The 18,086-nt window shown below is 34.3% G+C and overlaps 1 protein-coding gene and 1 long non-coding RNA gene across 7 annotated transcripts in view; both read right to left on the bottom strand.

The window, feature by feature from the left end:
- The window catches only part of LOC112048448 (rho GTPase-activating protein 23), a 472,444-nt gene that overhangs the window by 159,034 nt on the left and 295,324 nt on the right, over positions 1–18,086 (bottom strand). The gene's annotated exons all lie outside the window — the stretch shown is intronic.
- Positions 1–18,086, bottom strand: part of LOC128198118 (uncharacterized) — a 57,246-nt gene that overhangs the window by 14,834 nt on the left and 24,326 nt on the right. Inside the window, exon 2 of the long non-coding RNA XR_008250862.1 lies at positions 17,224–17,266. This is a non-coding gene — a long non-coding RNA (uncharacterized LOC128198118). The remainder of the gene's footprint in view (positions 1–17,223; positions 17,267–18,086) is intronic.

Genomic DNA, 18,086 nt, shown 5'->3' with positions numbered 1-18,086 from the left:
GATCGTGCTTAGGCAAAGGCAAAGGTCCCCGCAGGTGAGCTTGTTGACGTACAATGCGATACGTCTCTTATTATATTTAAATTGCGCTATTTGCTTTTGGTACGGTTTCAATAGGAATTCTGCATCGCGCTTATTTATACAAATTAGTAGGGTTTATTGACTAATTTTGTGTATAGATAGCTGAAGTATCTGTAGTTATTTTATAAAGAACTTGCAATGTATCTATTTCCATCTCAAATGGAAGAACAACCACTATTAGAATTAGTATGTCTATTCCCATGTTTGGATGGGTACGACCTAGTTTATGCGCTTTATCTTATAGGTTCCGTCTGGTACAAACAAAAACTAATAAATTTTGTAAATCGACAATATTTAAAGTTAGCTATAGTACGAGTATACCTTACGCTTTATGGTAAACGATCGTATGTTAAAAGATGAGGCATTAGATTAAAAATATTCTGTGTGGTTCTTTCGTGCATTATATCAGAAATATTTCTTACTCAAGATAGGATCGTGTTTGATCAGGATCTAACCATCACCAAGTGTAGATGTGGTCTAAGATGAGACACGCATGCTCAGACGACGTTTATTCACTTTTGTAGAATACCTCCTGACAGAGAGGCAAAGTAAATTTAAATGTGTAAATAACTACGAACAGGTTAACAAGATTCAAACTAAGATCAGCTAATTTATCGCTCAGTAGGTATATAACAATAAAACATACCCAATCAGGCCGAACCCCACCGTTAACCGTAACACCCTACATCATTCGCAGTACCATAATCGTGCGGACTGACAAATAGGCACCATATTTCTTGGGCCTAACCCGTGTCATAGGCAATAAAGCGAAGCATAAATTGTTCGGCTTATTGGCAACGACAAGTTACACACACTTACATTGCATCTAAAGTTCTTGACATACAATTACGACGTAAAATGCATTAATGTTGAGCAAACGATTTATAAGCCGATGAGTATTCAATTGCCCATAAAATAACATGTCACGGTGACATGAAGACCCTATGGGAGGCGGAGTGTATTTTTTTTTCGTAGCGTTAAATGAAGCTGATTACTGATTCTGTGGAGTCACTTTTAAATTAAGAAATGCCTTATCTGTACTTTGTATCGCGTAGCATTCAACTTTATGTTTTGCGTGTGCCAATCTATAAAGTAATCTAATTGATGTGAATGATTACATCATTTATCTTAGAAATAGGCGGGTACAAAGTAGGGTTTTCTACTCGATGATATTTAAAAAAAATAAGGGGCTATACCTACCTACAAGCCGTGATAGCCCAGTGGATATGACCCCTGCCTCCGAATCCGGAGGGTGTGGGTTCGAATCCAGTCCGGGGCATGCACCTCCAACTTTTCAGTTGTGTGCATTTTAAGAAATTAAATATCACGTGTCTTAATCGGTGAAGGAAAACATCGTGAGGAAACCTGCATACCAGAGAATTATCTTAATTATCTGCGTATGTGAAGTCTGCCAATCCGCACTGGGCCAGCGTGGTGGACTATTGGCCTAACCCCTCTCATTCTGAGAGGAGACTCGAGCTCAGCAGTGAGCCGAATATGGGTTGATGACGTATACCTACCTACCTGCTACCTCAGTAACGAAACGTAACATAATGTGGATGTAGCTATCTCGTAGTTAAATTTTTACAATAAAACTACTAAACCAATTTTGAATTATTTCGTATTTACCAGAATCAGGACTCAAGCTACTTGTTCTGTTTATCTTTTTATAGATATAAGTTTCAGCTGATGAAGTGGGACACGAAAGTTTGTACATATATCTAACCTATTCGTTGCTCAAGGAGTTTAGTTTATATTTAACCAGGCCCCGATCCAGGGGGAGGCAGGAGGAGGTTATACGCACTTACGTTCGGAGCTCCTAGGCTTCTAAAAAAATGAACTCCTAAAAATAGTATTTTTAGTGTATGGAAAGGGCGGAAAAGTTCATCTTTGTATTTCGCCGAAGCGGCGAAATTGCTGGATCAGGTCCTATATTTAACAAAGAAATCAGTATGACTAGAGTAGTAGGTACAGGGATAATTTCTAATACTAGTACATGATTAGTATTATGGCATAGAAAATAAAACGGCTCAACAAAAATAATAGCAACACTATCACTACAAAAAAAGAACATTCAAATTAGTTTACTGTTACAACTAAAAGTAATGACTGCGAAATTAATCAAAGCGTTATTTTTTAAATTTTTAATAAGCACCTTAACAGCGACCGAGTGCTCAAAAAAAAAAGTGTGCTCGCCTTTTTGCTGTAGCCGAGATGAATATCATAATATATACGGGCCACGCCCACTTACATCGCGATATTTCGTACGCAAGTTCGAAGGTTAGTGACCTCTTACGTAACATCGCATACGAGCAACATAACATATCGCCTCGCTAATTCGGATGAACACGAAAGGACAAATGTTATCGTGTAACTATTTCTAATACAGTACAACAATGTTGGGCAAAATAACAAGAAGCTTTAAAGGGAAGGGCTTTTGTACTACAAAAATAAAAAAATATATGTTTTTTTAAACGAGCTTTTTTAAAATTCGGCTTGAGGTAGGTCTGTTATGCTACGACATTTTATATCCATGGTCTAGATACTTAATAAGTAATTACCAAATAAAACGATGAAACGACCGGTGGATATTAAGATGAAAACATAAAGAAACGTTAAAATCGATTATTTGACGGCTTCCGTGGCGCAGTGGCATGCGCGGTGGATTTATAAACGAAGTTCCTAGGTTCGATCCCCGGCTGCACCGATTGTGTTTTTCTTAATTGTGGTCTGGCTGGTGGGAGGCTTCGGTCGTGGTTAGTTACCACCCTACCGGCAGAGACGCCAAGCGATTTTGCGTTCGGGTACGATGTCGTGTAGAAACCGAAAAGGGGTGTGGATTATGATCCTCCTCCTAACAAGTTAGTCCGCTTCCATCTTAGACTGCATCATCACTTATTGCATCATCACAGGTGAGATTGCAGTCAAGGCCTAACTTGTAAAGAATAAAAAAAATGATTTACTTAATGCCGGCTCGTTTCAGCAGAACCTGCCTTCAAAACCGGTGGTAGAGTCTGTTCCTAGTAAACTCAAACTTAACGTTTCAGGTATTTTACGGAATTCGGAACATCGACGCGTCATACCTAAATAGAAGGATAATAATTATAATAATGAAGGTAATAGTTTAAAATAACTAATTGCATAAAATAAGGATTCATCTTTGAACTCATAATATTGCGTACATATAAGAATTTTAATATTCAAATAAGTGAGTAGGTACAACTATCCTCCGTGCGACCTGCCTCCTGTGGATACGCGTGGGCCAGCGATACGCCCTTGTGTGATTTATTTTAAACTGGCTTGTCTTCTGTCAACAGATACATATCGTGGACTGAGAGCCTGCAATAGCCAGACAACCCTCATTTCATAAACAAAAAAAAGCTGTTTATTACAGTCCAGGAATAATAATTAATTTTGATATGTGCCCCTACATACTAACGCATGTGTGTGCGTTACTCAATATGGTGCAGTCAAACTTTTCACTAATCACCCTCAGTATATCAGGTATTGGTGCTCCCCCTCACCCTGCTAATAAACGATGCAATTCGTTTCCGTATGACTGCAGAGAAGATGTCAGTCTTTCCGTACGCAAACATAGCTGATGCTCTAAAGTATTGCGTGAGCACCACCATAACCCCAAAGGCGTTGGTATATTACACTCGCGAATAAAATAAATACGGAAAGGCTAAAAGTGTGTCAGCAAATGCGCCTACAATAGATACGAGTAAGTTTAGTAGCCAATTATGGACTTAGGACTGTGGTGGCTTTGAGTTTGTGAGCTAGAGCTCCCAATATCAACGAGCTGCTTTATTTGATTAAAAAAATCTCACTATTAGACGAGCACTACAGGCGTAGTAGGTCCAACGTAGGCACCGGCGAGTTTAAGTGAGGTCCCGCAGTCTACCAAAATGCGTAGTGGGTGGACGCCGAGGGGGTTTAGTGTAAGTCTCACATAACTCTTGTCCCCCAGTAAGTCGCGTATCACAAAAAGCGATAACAGAAATAAAGACTGACAAGTTTTCATAAAATGGGGTATGTCTGGTACAAGCAGGCTCTCGTTTTAAGAAACATATCGTGGAAGAAGCAAATCCTTACGTTATTACGTGGGAGATGTCTACGCCGTCTGGAACGAGACCCGTTTGATTGCGACTCGAGATAAATAAAATACACTATTTTGTCTATTTTATATGCTGAAGCAGGCAATGTTTCGCTAAGTTTTATTGTCGTTAGACATTTTTTTATGAATGTGTTGAAATAATAAAGTTTCTTGTTGTTAAATAGGGTTTTAACTGACATTTATTTTTGTTTCAAAATAACGTAAATCTACATGTTGAGTCAGAAAAAGAGAAACATACTAATTTAGAACTTTTGTAAAAGTAGTAGGTAGGTAGATACATTTTTTGTTGTACTCGTAATATATTACCCACGATTTCGTACAGATGAAAATACCGTTTCCTTTGAAAACATGTGAAAATCCGTTTAGTAAGTATAATTAAATTGTTAAAAATTCGTTTTACAACTTTTCTCTAGGGGCGACTTTTTATTAACCCGGACTCTGCCTAGAGTGGTAACCGATGGGTTTTTGGGGCTGATATCAGTCCTGATGACTGCGTTGCCGTGGTTAAACAACACCCAGGTGAAGGTAACGCCAGGAAGTTATCTGAATGGTGGATGAACAACTTGTAACACCATTATACCGTAGCTATTTATAGGCAGATCTACATTTTTGTCTAACGAATAAGGAATACACGGCATAAGTGTCAATTAGCACCAACTACCGACATACAAGACGAATGAGCCAAGATAGCGCACCACTGGATAGAGCCAATTAGTGAATCCGCAGACGCGATCACTTTTATCTACGTCATATATGGACAGGCGTGAAAGTGTTATATAAAAAACTTGCTAATTACGGCTAATGTTGATTATATCAGGTGAACACCCTAGATGGATAATTTCCTTGTGCAATTATTTACCTAATTATCAACTACAGACATGGCACCTACAAACCACTTCCAATTCGCATTCAAACATACTTTAATGCTCAATAATTTACTTATCAAACTTAAAAATAATAAAAGACTATATATTATTAATTAATTAGATATATAAAATGGAATTATGTTTGATTTGCTTTTTCTTAATAATCTACCGGCGTAGTTTTCGTTTTTATCGTAGTTTATTAAATAAATGATGAAAAATCATTTATTTTATAAGCAAATCAAAATCATCAAAAATAATAAAAATCCACAGTTATTTATTAACCGACTTCCAAAAAGGAGGAGTTTCTATGTTCGGTTGTATGTATGTGTTTTTTTTCAAAAGTGTTTTTGTTGATATCATGCATTTTCTAATGTAGGTAGCTAATTGCCTATTATGTTGATTATGCAAAGGTCAATTAAACTCAAATTAAACCAGTGTTAAAACTGATCATTTAATAATTGGCAATAATTTCGACATTGTAACGGTTCATTCATCAAATCTGTGCCCAACAATGTATGAAATGTAATCGGTCTCCTTTTTGTTCACATATATCATTATCTAACGGAGCCCTGCTTTATCAGATGATAATAAATAAAGCTACTCGTACGTCTTCATTCGTTTCCAACATTGGCTACAAACGAAGCATATAAGGTAAAGAACACCATCTGTTGTCACGTGTTAATCTCGATTTGTTCCATAACCAACATGAGTTATGTAGCCATCTGTCGAAAACGTTCAAAGCATTGTAAATCCTAAAACTTTTAACTAGAGTTTAAATTTAAATGAAATGAGAATTAATTGGAAGTATCTCTATGTAGCGCCTTAAAGGTTTTCGAGGTGCCTTCAAGAGGTAAGTTCACTTCAGATCTGATTGATAGATATAAATCGCAGACGGCTAGGTTTTAGACCAGGTGCACAGGTGCAAAAGTTACTAGTGAAACTGTATTTCTTAATTGATTTTCTCTTAGAAATATACTATGTATGTGTATTAGAGATGATATGTTGTCTTTTTCGATGTAGCCTCCTGACTCGAGGAAACGAGTGCATCGTCACTTTGTTAGCGCTTTAATCCGAAAACCAATAATTTTACAAAAAACTGAGAAAAAACATAATTTTGTAGACAATTTTATGGGAAACATTTTTATAACGTTTGCCCTCTATTGACCTCCGAGCAAAATATTTGAAAAAAACTGATTTTCATGACCTTTTGACCTCTCTAACTTTTCTAATCGGCACGATATCAATGTCGATTTTTCACATCTTCATAATAAAGGTGTATACAAAAATTCAGCTAACTAGGATTTTTTCCCCATATTGGGGATTAAAATGCCTAAAATTACTAGACTGATATTAATTATGCAGTTATATTATCTCTCTTTGAGTAGATACGAGTATAAGAAAGGCCATATCACAAAAATATCCATAACTGAGATAGGGCGTAAAATAATACTATTGAACAGAAAACACTTTTCAAATTCTCTATCTATGACTCTCTAAGTTTCTACACACCATAATATTCAGCATTACATACAGAACTGATTTTTATTCGATAGAATAAACTAAGTTTGGAACAACATTTATAAGGTACAATGGTTCATTGTATTAATGATATAAAGACGTGTTTTATGTAAAGACTTAGTTTTTAAAGCATTCATCAAGAAGCCATATACTAAAAAGATTACAAGCACTTAAATAAAGAAGTAATGATCACATTTGGTCCATGTACCAGTAAGAGCTTACTGCGACATTAATGCAAACTGTTTTTCATAATCTCATCGGCGATACAATAATAATAAAGTAGAGCAATCCTCTCATTATACGTAGAATATAATCATATATTCGCGCAAAAGTAGGCTCATTTGGCGACGAACTGGCGGCGCCATCGGAACCATTAAAAAATTTGAAACAAGTTTTTACAAATCGAAAGAGACAATTCTGTGCCAACGTAATACCGCATGCATTTTAAAATGAAATTTAAAAACTAGATGAATAAATTTTGCCAGTTTTTTAGAATTTATACTAAACAATTACGACTCGTGATTAAAAAGGATGGATTTGAAACTAGTCAAGCATATCGAAAAATGTACGCAAGTTATGTCGTTTACACACAAAATTAATAATTATAAACTTTTTTTAGTAATGTATTTTTAAGATCTTTGTAAAAAATGTCTATTGGATATTGTATGTAGCATATGTACCCAGGGAAGTCACTGGCCCTTAAGACACGGGCTTACCTAGTTTAAGGGCCAGGACGTCATTGCTATTTATGTACTGAGTTTATTCAAATAAAACAATTCTTATTCTTAATGAAATGAAAATAAAAGAAAAAAAATATGTTTTGATGTTTTTTTTAATGTTAATGTTTATCTATTTCAGTTTTGTTTTTCAGAATAGTAAAAATGTCCGCAATCAATAATCTCCTATGATAGACAATAGACATCGATCCAATATGGGTTCACAGAATTTTCTATACTTACATATTTTTCAAATATAATAAGGGAAATATTTTTATTCAATTGTGTTGCTAATGTACAAAGCATAGGATTACAGTCACGTTAGATCGAATAAACTTTATACAGTATAGTGTTAAAATTATTATTTTAGAAGTTAACATAAATTGAATATTCACAAAACAGCACAAGTCATACCTAATCCTACAGGTACAGAGAATTACAGATGACGCCTTCGTAGAATATTAAACAGAATTTATGAACTAATAAATTACACATTAAGAAAGGCTACAATGTCTGTATTACTTTAACAATATTCTCTCACGCTTCACAAACAGAAGGTTTTCTACGTTAGCGAGAAATAAGACATTATAAATCGATCGGCCAACGCCACAAAAGGCGGCAACTATGCGTTACAAATACTTCCATGTGATACGCGTTTCCACTTGACTTCTCATAACCTTTTTGCAGTGGTCAGTGTGTCTCCAGCGCGAATAGGTTTCCACTCGACGCAGGAAAGTGGGTCGGGCTACGTCACACGTCGCCTGTCGAGGCTTTACCCTACACGGACCGTTTCCGATTGTTAATAGCCGTTAAAGTTTCTCGTTTATGACAAAAAGCTCCGTAGGGGCTTTAGAGCGGTAATTGCTTGCCGATAAAAGGTTGAAGAGGATTGATCGATTTGTACAGCTTTGTAAGTAAAAACCGTCTCCTATACAACTCTTTAAGGATATTGCACCTGGCGTCGTTTGAAATTAAACTGTTTGAGTCATCTACTAGACGTAAATGTAGGTATAAGCACAGAAAACATATGTTCACATAGGGTAGTAGATATTGATCATGTTTGTAATTTTTCTCGAGTTTAAAAAATTCTTAACTAGCTTAAGCGCTTTATATCGACGAGTATATTTTGTAACTTTCATAATAATTATTACTTATAAAAGTTTTTTAAATGACAAGATAATTTTTGTTTAATCAATTCCGACGCCAACTCTATTCTATGAAGAAACTCGGCAACTAACTCACGCACCAGTCAACTGTTTTTATCACAAATGTAATCACAATACTTAAGAGGATAACTAAGTAGTTAAGAGCACTTAATTCCCGAGCTTTTTATCATTTAAGTAACCCATTACATTATAATAGTATTTTTAATCTCCTCAAAGCCGCGCGTGCACATTGGCAGACAAGGCAAGGTCGTACTTTACAGAATTATCATTCAAATGGAGCTCTTTAGAAATCGTGCAAGCCCCAGATTAGTAAAGGGTAAACGTATTTATGAGATATGGTTACCTTTTATACGGAGAATACGAATTTTCAAACGCAAATGATGATTGATGGTGAATAGTTTTGACTTCCAAATTATAACTCCTTGTATCTCATCATCCTACGATCATGCTTATTTCTGTCTACAGTATACATATGTCTACAGTATACAGTTTTAAGAAGTTATATATCACGTGTCTCAAACGGTGAAGGATAAACATCGTAAGGAAACCTGCATAACTAACAATTTTCTTAACTCTCTACGTGTGTTTAGTCTGCCAATCCGCATTGGGCCAGCGTCGTGGACTATAATGGCCTAAGATCTCTCATTCTGAAAGAAGACTCGTGCTCAGATGTGAGCCGAATATGGGTTGATAATGATAATGATAATGATGATGATGACAGTATACAGTTATCGTGCATAGCTAGTAAGAACTAAGAGTATAGTCTTATACTGAAAATCAAGATACGTGTTATTTTGTTTAATTCGCCAATTACTAGTTTAAAAGTAAACATTATTATTTAAAAACAAAAAAAAAACGTAAAACTAGGTAGGTATTTACACTTCCAAACCTGTTAATCGAGTAACATAATAACGCCATTTATAAGGTGTTAAGATTAATTAATTAATTAATTGTAATTTATATTTATTAATGTTAATTAATTTAGTTACACCTCGCACGAGTCGCGGCCACTTTCTAACTATTAATTAGTTAAGAGAGAGCTTGTACTGGTAGCTGGTACACGAACGCTATTGTCATTCAGCTGACTGATCAGTCTATAAACTATATATAAGTCGGATCTAAACAGAATTTACAATAATTTACAAAATACACGAAATTTTCGTGCAACAGATGCGATATAAAAGCTTGTAAATCTTTCATTTTGCAGTGTTTCCTAATTCTTACAACCTGGGCATCTTTAAGATGAGAGTGAATAGGCATCTTCAAGGCAAGCGCGTTCCACCTTAGGAGATCACAACTACAGTTACCATCAGGTGAGATCGTGGACAAGCGCAAGCCTTATTTTATTTCAGTCTTCAGTGTAACATGGAACTGCGTGGTTAATTACATCGTGTTAACTGCCTTTATTATCTTTTCTTTTTCTCTTCCATTTTCCTTCTCATCATTATTTTGAGCTTTCGTGAGCCAGCGGTCAAAAATAAAAAATAAAACATGGGGAGGTATGTTTTATTTTTTATTTTTTACAAGTTAGCCCTTGACTACATTGTCACCTGGTGGTTTTTTGAAAGGTTGCATTTTATTTGATTAGTTGGTGTGCTCTTTAACTCCTAATCTTCCGTTACCGACTGTTCTTATAACTTTTAAAATTCATCGACTCTAGTAGGTATTAACAATCACTACAACTTACTGTTACCTAGTTATGTTTACTGTCTGAAGAGCATTTATTTCTATCTAAACCACTAAACTATAATCATACAGAACATTGACAACTTCCTCAATAACACCAACACCGTTGAAAGGTACGAGTAAATCGTTAAAACAGATAATAGTCATATAGTAGAAACTGCTATTTAGCGATGGTTTATTATACAACCAATACGTCATCGATGCAAAAGTCATGCAATTCGCGGCGCTAAAACATCGATAGGGGTCGTAAATTTTAATCGATCATAAATCGTCAGTTCCGATTTGTTTACACGTTTACTCGCGTAAACTCGAGTGCATTGCAAATAAATGTTTCTCGTAAACCCGCCGTAAACGTATCGAATCTTGCAAAATGATTGCCAGCCACGATCGTTGTTTCGGTGCACGCAACGCTTTGTCTAGGAACGGCTAATATTTTCTATTTTACAGTAATGTCTTTTCATCAGTGTAAATATAAATTACAATTCGCCATTAAATAAAGTGAAGGTGCTTTCGCCTGGTTACGTTGGTGGAAATCATTGTGTTCTTGTTCTCGTAAGACTCGTTGTTACAGTTGTACGGAATTGATATTTAAGATCGATCTTTTGGTTTACAAATTATTATCTATACTAATATTATAAAGCTGACGAGTTTGTTTGTTTGATTGAACGCGCTAATCTCAGGAACTACTGGTCCGATTTCATAAATTCTTTCTGTGTTAGATAGCCCAATTATCGTGGCAGCTAGTATTATTATAAAGACAAGTTAATAGTTTTAACGGACTTCCAAAAAGGAGGAGGTTCTACGTTCGCCTGTATGTATGTTTTTTTATTTCTTAGGTATATCTTGAATAGCCTTTCTGTCAGAAATTGATAGATATGGTATTGAGAATAGAGTAACGACTTGTTACTTAAAATATTAGTCACAAATTTCTGAATAATATTGTTTCAGCAAATAACTTATTTGATTTAATTTTATTTAACGTTTTCATATTGGTTTTTTTAGCTGCCAATTTAAAAAAGCATAGTAGAATCAGTAACTTATGAACTATAGTAAGCCATAGACAAATACCCAGGCAGGTATAAGTACTTATAGGTCAAAAATTTTAAATGCATTTATTTTATGCAGTGGCTTGAAAGGTCAAGGTCATTTTTTTAAAGTCTCTACTACCGGTTCGGAAGGTAGGTTCTGCTGAGAAGAGCAGGCAAAAAACTCAACAGTCGCTACTTCTAAAAAACATTAGGTATCATCAGGTATAAACGTATATGTACTTGTACTTATCGTCATCGAGAGCATATTGTGTGAATTTTTCTTCGGAGAATCGCGATATGAAAAACTTTTAACCTAGTGTGCTACAAAAATCATATTTAGCTACGAGTATAATTGTATGTGCCTAATTGGCCTTAAATTAAAGGTTCAACTGACTTGGTAATGCTCGGCGATAAAAGTCACAGATAAAAGCAGACATTGAGGTAAATTATGAGTTTATTTGATCGGTCCGTGATAACTCGATAACTGCCACCAGATAACTATGCCTGTGACAGTTAAATTGACGGGTGGCATTCAAAATTGCTTATAAATAAATTGCTATACCATAAATATTTACTTCTAGCTCTATCTAATAACAACTTTTCGGATCTTAACAAGTTGCAAGCGTTATGACGGCTAAAAGCAAGTGTGGCTAATAAATAACGTGTTGCTTAGTTATTTCCTTATAGTTTTAGTTTTAATTTACTAATTTATTTATCACAATACCTATACTTATCATCGTTTTAAAATAAAGTAAAATAAATCAAAAATTATTTTAATTTAATGTCACGTCAAAAGCAGTATTACATGGCAAAATGCCGTCGTTACATGGTGTAATTGAATAAAATTAAGATATATTTAAGTTAGTCAGTTAATTAGATACTTATAGATAGACTTGTATAAATAGCATCATATTGTTCAAAATTGCATTGCATACTCGTAACATTTGAATAAAATTTGACATAAACATAATTAAACCTGGATTCTGATAATTGTTCTTTATTTTGTTCAATATCTCAGAAAGAATATCTCACAAGGATTTCTACGGGAATTAATAGGTAATTTAAAGTTACATTTGTCGTGAACGTCCGTTTATGTCTTACAGCTTCACAGGGTAAGCTTATATCAACAAACACACAAAAAAAAGCAAATTACCACCTTAACACATACACACAAATCAAATCACAACTCCGTAGTACAAACTGAGCGCGATAAAAAACTGAATGAAACGTCTTCGATCGTAAAACCATTGTGCGCAGTTCACTGACACCTCTCCACCGTGAATCACAGCAATACGCATTTATCTCATCGATGGAGAATGCTAATGGAATCGATGAAAAAACAAACAACTATTTAGAACATTTTATTGGTTTCTCGATACCCTATGTACAAGTATACCTACATGTTTTACAAAACTAAAAGTGATAGTTACGTAAAATGTGCACCTAGCATTATTTATTTCATAATAAGAATGCGTTTTCTACCCACACTGTTTTCAGTATTAATAAACGGCACAACAATTGCTACAAGATTGAAACCGGGTAGAGTAGATAATAGTTTGTATGGATGTTTGGATGTATGTTTGGATGTTTGTTACTCTATAATGCCGCTACTTCTGAAGCGATTTAGCTGAAATTTAGAATGGAAATACATTTTACTCTGGATTAATACACAGGCTACCCGAAAAAATCCACGATTTCCCGAGATTTGCGAAAACTGATGATTTTGATGATATGAATGTTTGTTACTCTTTCACGCCTCAACTACTGAACCGAATTAGCTGGTATTAAGATATATTATAGCCTGGATAAACACATAGACTACTTTTTATCCCGGAAAAATCCATGGTTCCCGAGGGAATTATGAAAAACTAAATTCCACGCGGACGAAGACGCGGGCGTCTGCTAGTTTTCTAATATATTATCAAGATAGGTACGAGTACTTCTTGAAGTAGTAGTAGTATTAGAAGTAGTAAGATTGTAATTAAATTTTTGACGCAGTAACGTAAAGTAAGTAGTATGCATTAATACAAAACAGCACCACAATTTACACAGCTTCTAAACAGAATACGAATAATAACTTTTTCTATCACATAACTATAAAGGTTGCCTAAAACTATTGTTTCATTTTTAACAGAATTCCAAAAAAGAGGAGGCTCTATGTTCAGCTGTTTGTATGATTTTTATATTAATCCAGTACTTTACAAACTGGATATTTCGCCTCTATAACTGTTCATTTAACATCGAGTTCGAGACGCTTTAAAACATCGAACATCCATAACAAATCGCCGCTATAAATGAACCTCTAAGTCGGGTCTTTCGCTTTCTTCGAGGTGTGAAATACTGTACAGGCGCTAAATGCTCGTGAAATGTCGAGTAAATATGCAACATTCCTTATCGGTATACAATGCTCTGAGCTGATCTTTCGCTAATAATCTAGGGAGAAGGATTTATTATACAGGGATAAAAATAGTTTTTATGTGTTTAAATAGTAGATATTACCCTACCTACTTCTACACTAATTGCAGAAAGTTCATTAGTATAATAGTCTATAAAATAAATCTGTTTCAGTATTATTGCTACTTAAACTGTCCTTTTGTACCCAAACAGTAGCCTGGTGGGTTTAAACGCCAAGTACTCCTGTAAGAAAAGAAACCTAGCCTTGCAGTGGGACATTAAAAATAGGCCGATGATCACACTTATTTTTAGAAAGACCAAATCATTTTATATTTATCCCATTGTGAACTCAGAAGGTGATTTTCGAATCACGGATATGATGTGTTGATACTTTGTTTTCTTTAAAAATTATATCGCTTTTTCCCAATGAGCTGTATTATTGTTTGATTTTTCTATTTATCTATCCACAGAGTGAGAGCGAACAATAAGTATTATGAAACAGTTGGTCTCACCTGTATAACTTTTGAGCTCCCCCTTCAAATGGTTGCAACGGTCACTGGCAGGTGCTTCCTGTACCAATCATTCAAGGGGCCGGTACATTTCTATCAATTCATACAGCTCAGTTTGGACCTTGCATTGTACCTTAGTTTTTTTAGTTTTAAACTTAGAGACTGAAGTTACTGTTTATAGAGAAAAGTTACTAGACATAGCGATGTTTTCGATCACCATCTGTCTATTTTTATGACCTGCTTATCTCTAAAATCTGCTAAAAGATTTTAGCTAAGACCTATCTGCTCCAACGCGGGCGATGTTTATAATAAATACACAATTGTATTAGGTATTCATTCATTATCAAATTTTAATTATAAAACCTTGAATTTTAATAACTTCAATCCGAAATTATGATTTCTTGAAAGAAACAAAACGGAAGTAGCTTTACGTAAAATCAAAACTGTACAAACTTAAATTAATGCTCAAATTAGTAAATGATTTGTTTTTTTTAAACACCAAGTGAAAATTTCATTTCAATCATCGAATTCGCAGACAGTTTCACAATAGAATCACTCTCCGTAAAATACACCAAACGCAAAATAATTACTGTATTTAGGATTCATTAAGAGCTACGAATACAGCAAAAACAACTCTATCACAATAGAAATACGTTACCAAATTATAAAAATCCGATTGTGATTGATGTAATTTTGTGAGAGAGGACAATTGAATAGAAAAGTATGAGGCAATCTCGACCACACAGTAGATAGGTAACAGTCGTAATATAGTAGGTTGCGTGAAATAGAAAACTGATGATTTTGGAATCATCAAAGTAATTACGGTTCTCACGCTTTCAACACGCATTGTGATGCTTGTTGCTTAAAATACTCGTTGTATTTCATCATCATCGGCTTAATTTCAATGCCTGACTACAGAGCTAAAGTGTTTTTCAGATAGCATGGGTGACAGTTGTCTTATGACGTTCACAATACGTAAACTTTCAAAAGTGAAACGAACTGTCACCGTACCCATGTTATCTGAAAAACACTTTATGTATTTCTCTTTAAAAGAGAAGAGGTTTGCAGATTGGACTCACCATGCTGCTAAAATATGGATTAGCGGGATTTAACATTATTGTAAACTGGACTTATTTTAAAGACTATTTATTATAATACTGATCCTTCCGTAGTTTTAAGGACGTCTTTTCAGAGAATTATTTCGTTAGTGACATATTTTCAATCAAAAAAAAAAATTAAATAAAATACCTAATTTAAGAATAACCCCATAATTAACTGGATTGTTAATATTTCATCATAATATCAGTGTTTACAAAGTGCTTGCATATGATTGGATTTTTCTTCATCCGGATTAACAACTACATTTATATTTATGTTCGTAGTTTTCTCTTAAATTACGATATTTTCTATTTTAAAATTTCCACAAAACAATAAACATTTTCACTGCCATAAAATATGCTTAAAATACGCAAGCACATATTACTTTGTAGGTAAACCACGAACTCTCTTACTTATGATATTTTGTTTAGAGAAAGTTTGAAATATGGCACTCGTATGGGAATTCCTCGTTTTGTTATCTAAATCCATATGAATATGTTTCTCTTTTAATATGATATAGCTTTTGTCTGATTTCACGGGAACTGCATATACATAAGACGAAAAAATGTTAAGATGGTCATATTGAAGAATTGCATAGTTTTTTTTTTAAATTCATAAGTATTTAAAAAAAAACTATTCAATTCTTCAATATGACCATCTTAACATTTTTTCGTCTTTTGCAGGAATAACGTTCTATTACAAAATAATCCTCCCAAATTTTTAATGAATTCCTATAGTTAAGACTAGGAACACTACGGCCGATAATATAATATACTCGTAGTGTTTAGATTGAATATTTTAGATAGCCTATAGCCTATAAATAAAAAAGTTGAGCGCCTCATCAAGATGAAGTTACTTACGGAAAATTAACTCGATAGTAATCATTTGTAAATCCATAAAATGTTGACGTTTCAAAAAGTAAAAAAAAATACCGCGTAAAAATATAGAGAAGGTCATTGCACCCGCCACGTGGTGTGGGTTGTAAAACAAAATATGGTTATACATATATATAAATTAATAAACATTACGTGCAGGAAACTCTTGAGCGGTTAAATATAGGGGATATGCGCAGACGGAGCGGCGCGCTCTTTGCCGCGTATGGCGTATGCGAATGTTTATGTGAGAGGCACGTATATATCCATAAACGAGCTTGTTTGTTCTTTTATGCTACGCTAAATCTATATAAAGGAAGGTAAAGTTTGTAGGGGGTAATCTCTGGATCTATTAAACCGATTTTGAAAATTCTTTTACCACTAAGATGCCTCATTATTTGTGAGTGTCATTGGCTACAATACTTTATCCCCGCATTCTCACAGGAACGGGAACCAGGTCCTATTATGTACGTTGTAGATATTTTAAAAATGGATATTAGAGGGCATTCCATAATCGTTACTGAAGCGAAAAATGTTATAGCCATTTTAAATGTTATGCTAACGGAAAACCGCAAATTCGTTCGCATGAAATTCTGTTTTTTTAACCATCTTTGCAATATTATCTTTCTAATAACTCTGGGTTGGGGCAAAATATGAATAGAGTAATGCATTAAACTTATATTTATGAATTAAAGTAAACATTTTCAAAAGGATTTCGATTAAACGAATTGCGTTGTTTACCTATTAGCCGAATTACGTTTATTTATCAAGACAAGAATTAGGCGTGTATCGTCAATATATTTGTTAGTTTTTTTTTAAATCAATATAAAATTAAATGAAGTTAAGTAAAGTCGCAAACTTTAAAGCTAGTCGTATATTACGAGTAGGTAGTTCGAATTTGAAGACTCACAAATTCGAACTACCTACTCGTAATATACGACTCAAAGATCGGTTGATGTCTATATAATAGTCTAGCATTTTTATAGGTTCTATTGTGAAGATAAACAAAGAGATTTTTAGCGGTTGCATCTTCCTAATTCTTTGAAGTCGACAAAGTAGGTGAGCGTCGTTTTACGAAATGATTACGTCTGCCCTTAATTTTTAAATGAATGAATGAAGACAATTCAAAGCTATGAGACCGGAATACTTAAGACAATAATAGAATAATATCATACCAAGGATGTTCCCACCATTCATACGAATTTTCTGGTCGCTTACCTGTTAACAAAAAAAAACATAATTTAGAGACGTCAGCGTATTTTAAATTACACAAAACAATGTAATAAAATTACATATACTAAAAGAGATTAAGTCTTGTATTATGTACCATTAGAAAATGAATGAACGAAATTGAAATAAACTAAATAAATAAAATAAGTAAATTGGTTTATTGAGCAAATAAAAATTTTAATAAAAAAAATTCAACCGACTTCCAACTCAAAAATTAACCTAAACTAAAAACCAAAAAATAATATCTTACCTATGTGCTACCTTCTGATCAGTTTGAAGGCGGTGCCAAGCCAGTGATGTTTTAATTCAAGCCGTTTAAATTACACAATTTCTGTGGTTCTTTCAGAAACGGCTTTAATTAAAACATGACACTGGATTGGCACCGCCTTCAAACTGATCAGAATAGCAGGTAGCACATAGGTAAGATGTTATTTTTTGCTTTTTAGTTTAGGTTAATTTTTGAGTTGGAAGTCGGTTGAATTTTTTTATTAAAATTTTTATTTTTTAATTTTTAGTGTTAGCACACCTACTGAGTGTGAACAAACCTACTGACTGTCTGACTGTCCTCCGTCTTCATCACCAGACCCCCTATGCAGTCACAATCCATATGGGTGGAAAGTTCTCATCAATATAAAATTTATCAAGTCCAAACACAAGGTAGCTACTGTGAACCGTCGAGGAGTTCCCTTAACTCTCCTTCATCTTCATCACCAGACCTCTAATACAGTTACAACCTATCCAGGTGGAAAGTTCTCATCAATACAAAATTATCAAGTCAAAACACAGGGTAGCTACTGTGAACCGTCGA

The sequence above is a fragment of the Bicyclus anynana genome, chromosome 5, assembly GCF_947172395.1.
Source record: "Bicyclus anynana chromosome 5, ilBicAnyn1.1, whole genome shotgun sequence".
Classification (NCBI taxonomy): Eukaryota; Metazoa; Arthropoda; class Insecta; order Lepidoptera; family Nymphalidae; genus Bicyclus; species Bicyclus anynana.
This window is presented reverse-complemented; position numbering and strand designations above follow the sequence as displayed.